We start from the raw sequence: 5,425 nt of genomic DNA, 5'->3' as shown, positions 1-5,425 counted from the left end.
AAGTGCTGCTCAACATGATTTAGGGGAGAAGATACAGTCCTGACCCAAATATAAAGGATTGTACATTTAGTGTATACAAGGATTGCAAAAGGAACTGTCTTGTAGTTAACTATTATTTTGTGCCAGATTTTCATACTCTTATCCCACTTATTTCCATTGGATATGGGGCATAATAAAACACTACTCATTGTGAGTAAGGGTTATGGAATCTGCTCCATATGTGTTTTGCAATGTTTGTATATTGACTTCTATGTTGTTTAGCATACCATCTCCATTTGACTTTTGGAAAGTCAAAACTATAATGTCAGTATAAAACAGCAGACATATAATGCCAGTATAAAACAGCAAACATAATTTTATCTTTGCCCACCCCACAGGACTGAAAAAAAATTACATTCTCTCAGTTTTGATAACCTTCATTGATAAGGTTATAAGACCATTCCTCTCTCTGGGAGAGAAACACTTTAAATTTGTTTGTTGTGCTATTCCATTGAAACAGCATTAGTCGGGGTCACACACAAATTCTTGTCTATAGTAAAGCAGCTTTGGCTGTTGCCCTGCCAACGTTCCCTTTAGGAGATAATCTGCTAAATAGCTTCCTATCAAAGAAGAAAACGAGGAGAATAATTGGCAAGCAAGAAAGTGAGTGAGTACTCCTCAGACAAAAATACCCTAGAGGGTGGAAAATGCCACCTGGGAAGAGGAGTTTTAAACAACACCAAGCAAGTCTTAAGTCACAGCTATAACAACAACAGGTATGGACAGTAACAAAATCTGATGATTTCAATAATACAACTCTCTCCCTAAAAGGATTTTTCAGACTATATTGATATAGACTCAACAGTTAAAGGTTGATGGAGATTCCCAAGACAGTTCATTTGGATGACAGATGCAGTCCATATGTCCTAGAAGATAGTCCAGCTGCTAAATCTAAATTAATGAGAGACAACTTGAAACAGCCATAGACAATCAATTCCTGCAGACTGGTGATCTTGACCATTTAGAGATCCAGCCCAAAGTTCACCAAAAGAGGTTAATGTAAGGTCTCTGCTGAAAGCCTGTGTCACAGCAGTTATCATAATCATTGTGAGATATATGAACAGAAAATACGTGAGGAGTTATGCAAATATGCTGAAAATTATGTTCTCTAGGCCCTGTAGTTAAATGCAGGTCACTCAAAGGTAGTGTGCCTGGAGACAAACTTCTTGTCTCCCTGGCAGACCATTGCATATTGTATGTCTTTCTTTAGGCATACTGAGTGAAATGCCAATGAAGAGCTTGCAGAGACTTCAGAAAAAAATTAACATGAAGAGGTAAACATGGGGGAATGCTGGGGGGGAGAGGAGTGAGAAGAGGAGGATTTTTTTCAGGTAAAAATCAAAGGTCTGGTCCGGTATATCTGAAGGTGCATCCTTCAATCTGTGAAGACAAGTTGCCAGCAGCCTTGATTTTATAAAAGAGGGATCTTTGAACATTGGTTCAAAGTGGTCCTGGTTTGTGAGGCTGGGGCTGGGATTTGAGAAGGGGCTGTTTTAGTGCTATTCATTATGTGCTGGCACACTCACTTCATTTTCCCTCTTCTCTGTGCTGTCAAACACATGGGGAACTTTATCCACCCATTCCTTTTTCTTCCACAGTTAATAAAGTTATCAGTTGTTTCCATGCACATTGCACTTTCCACATGTCTCCGGATTGCTATGTTATATTCACATATACTTGGACCATATTGGGGGCCAGGTTTGGGAGGGACAAAGAACTTTCAGTTCCACCATCATTTGTACCAGGGACTGCAATAGGGCATGATCCCAGTCCCTGTGGGCAAGCTCCTGTTCCCTGTATCATGCATCCTGCTCCAGGAACCAGACTATTGCTGTCTCCTGCCTCTGGAAAAAAAAAACATCCCACCCACTCAGTAGCCCGGTCCTTCCTTTCCCGCATAAAGTCAAATTGCTCCTAGCTACTTCTGTTAGAACCACTGAATAGGTCCTCAAGTGTCCTTATCCATCTGCCCCTACTCTCCCTGGCCTGCAGCTCCTAGTTCCTGGACTGAATGATTTCAACCTCCTCAGCAGAAGGTCCTGCCAAGTCAATCACAAGAGCAACATCATATTTCTTCTTTCCTTTCAAATGAGTAAAATATCCTCCCATTTAACATAACTTTGCTGTTGAAGACCACAATATAGATACTTTTCAGCATTTCAGGAATGATGTTGTTTCAGTATCCTTCTTTCTCAGACAACTTTTACAGCTCCCCCGAAAAGGAGCACCTGCTGAAAAGGGTATTGACCATGACCTAATGTTTTTTTAAATGATGTTTTTAAGTGTGATTGGGATGAGGAGTGTATTTATTTCTGGGGCAATGTTAATGGTTCCCAATGTCTTCTTTTAAGGCTGGCCATCAGTAGGAGAATATAGCAATTTTGAAAGTACCAAACTGGAAAAGGGAGGTGGCTTTCCAGTTCTATGGTGAGGATCCAGCCATCTATGCCAGAGAGATGTCTGTGCTGCTTGTCACCCCTCTACATATCACTGAATGGAGGGGTTTGGTGAGCTATGAAGGTGAACGAAGCATATTTGCATTACCGTTGAACCTTAAAAATCAGTTGTATCTTCTGCTGAACCAGAAATCTGTGGACATATTTTTACGGAATTGTGAGGCATTCTAAGATAGCAGATGGAGCCTGCATGGAGGGGGAGAAGTGAACCTCTGCAAATGCTCATTGATCCCCAAGCCAGCTTCTGTAAATGGAGGAAACCTGGTCCCTTTGTCCAGCAAAGAGCAGAAAAAGGTAAGGGGAAAGAAAAAAACATCACATAACTATGCTTTGTTCCATGAACTTTCTGATCGGGACCACAGGCTACTCATCTCCCCACTGCAAAGGAACACCGCATTGTGTCTGTGCACATAGGCGCTGACTCCATGGGTGCTCCAATAATTAGCAGGTGCTTAGCACCCACTGGCAGTCAGCATCCTCTGCCCCCCACCAGCGCCTCCCGTCTGCTGGTGGCCCTGCCGATCAACTGCTCCTCTCCTTCCTGCCCACCGCAATCAGCTGTTCTGCAATGTGCAGGAGGTGCTGGGAGGGAGGGGAAGGAGTGGGGATGGGGCACACTTAGGGGAGGGAGCATGAAGAGGCAGGCAAGGTGGAGCAGGGACCGGAAGAGGCCTGGCAGAGGTGGGGGCTTGGGGGAAGGGGTGGAATGGGGGCAGGGCCTGGGACTAAGCAGGGGTTGAGCACCCCTGAGCAAAGAAAAAGCCAGTACCTATGTTTGTGCATATCCCTTTCTTCTGACTTGTGCAGCATAGCTTTGAGCGGGAGATCCTGGTCACCAGGGACTGGGAATGCTTGAAAACATTTATACTGTAAAAGAGGATTGCTGTCATGTTCCTCGGAGAAGCAAAGGTTCCCCTTCTCCTTCCTGTGCATAATGAGCCCTCATAAATGCATGCCTACTCCCACACAACTCCTTTTTGTAACCAGGGGATGGGTTACTGTACTGAACGTTTATGATCTTGAAAGGAGCAGAAACCAGATGTAACTTGGCACAACCATTAATCTTGCGCAAATGTCATGTCCCCCAACTGGACCTATCCAACCCCTTCTTTGCTGTCAGCCTAGTGGCGGACAAACTCACAGATCCAGGGGCAATAATCACTGATAATCTGTTGCCTGATTTTAGGAGGTTAATATTTATTAATTTGGATAATATGGGTTATAGGCTCGCCAATTAATCTGATTGGAATATAATAAGTGTCTTGTCCCAGAATCAGGCTACACAGAGTTTGCAAAGGACCCTGTGGGATATGACAGGATATTTACACTGAGTCAAATATAGTCTTCAAGAATTTTATTGAGATAAATGGAATTATAATCAAATAGTAATCAAATGGTACAATAATCAGAGTTACAAATGCAGTACTATATTCTAAAGATACATATACTATTATATACTGTAAAGCTTTTGATTAATATACTCACACCCTTCCTCAATTATCTGGTGGTAAAAGACAAAGGGCCAGCCTCGTCTCTGGCATTCCAAAAGAGTCCAAGTTCAGGTTCCTCAATTCTTGAGTGGGAGGTGCAGAGCTTAGGAGAAGCTAATTTATAATTTCACTTAATTAATTGATTTAAAATTAAGATTAACAGACTAATAGATTAGTAAACTAAAAATGAAGCATTTTGGAGATTAGAAATTTAGAAAACAAGCTCAGAAGCTCAGAAAAACAAAAACTTAGAATATCCTGAAGATTAGAAGCTTTGACACTTCCTTCACATGGTGGGTCACCCCTCTTATAGGGCACGGGTGCTTGAGCCGTCCTTCTATGTCTAAACTTAGTTTCCTCACCCACCGAAATGTGGGGGTACACTTACTCCATAGGCTGGTATGTTTGTACATATTGATGACATACATACATATTAATGACATTAGATCATTCTCACATTTATTATTTTGGTCCTCCCAGTTATTTTGGTTCTTTCCTTGTGGTGTACCTGTTCACAGAGGGTATGAACTTAGGAAAGCCCCCTATGCCAACCTGCTTCAAGGCATTCTTTATCTATCTATGTTAAAGGTTGCAGCCATATATGGACTTTATGCTTTAACTCATCACTATCTATCTAGGTGAAAGGTCCCAGACATATGCTAACTTTGCCTTAGCTCAACATCCAAGATGTGGTCTGTAGGTCCCTTGTGTTACAGCCAAACTATTTTAATATAAATCTATAAACCTATTATAATAAAACAAATAATCAAAACCATAAGAAACCTATAAGAAAAGATATATAGGCAAGCAAGCAGGCTAGCCCTGTAGGCTACATTGTTCTACAACTTCTGCCAAAAAACTTTATAGTTGTTTGTGGCAAATCAGTAAATGTTGAATTTACAATTGTGTCTTGGTTGGGCACCACTGGAGAGTGGAGGAGGGGTGACCTTCCAGTCCTGCAAGCAATCATAGAGAAAGAGGGCAGGGGATAGTGTCAGGGAAGGGTGGGAGCTTAACTTACCAGCTTGAGATTCCAGTTCCTTCTGAGTATCAGGGTCCTCCTCTGGCTCATCAGGAGGGGATTGAAGAGCTGGGCTCTCTGGGTCGAGGTGCAGGATAACTTGCTTCTCTTCTCCCTAGTCTTCAAGGGCCACTTTCTCCACTGTCCATCCTGTCTCCTTGTCCTGACCCTCATCAAGATCCTGTCAGATGATGAGGCCAGTGGGGTTGAGGAGGGGGACATGAGCCACCTCAGGCTTGGTACTTGGAGCCCTGGAGAACACCTGGCCCTGCCCCTTAAAGAAAGGGGCATGTTGGACAACCCTTTCTGTGGTGACTGCTGGAGTCTTTTGCCTTCCGTATTGTAGCCTGTGGCTCTTTATCCAATCCCTGAACAGGGCTGGAATCCGTCAAATGCTCGCCTGCACCAGGCTCTGCTAA

The sequence above is a fragment of the Trachemys scripta genome, chromosome 1, assembly GCF_013100865.1.
Source record: "Trachemys scripta elegans isolate TJP31775 chromosome 1, CAS_Tse_1.0, whole genome shotgun sequence".
Lineage (NCBI taxonomy): Eukaryota > Metazoa > Chordata > Testudines > Emydidae > Trachemys > Trachemys scripta.
Note: the sequence above shows the minus strand (reverse complement) of the source record.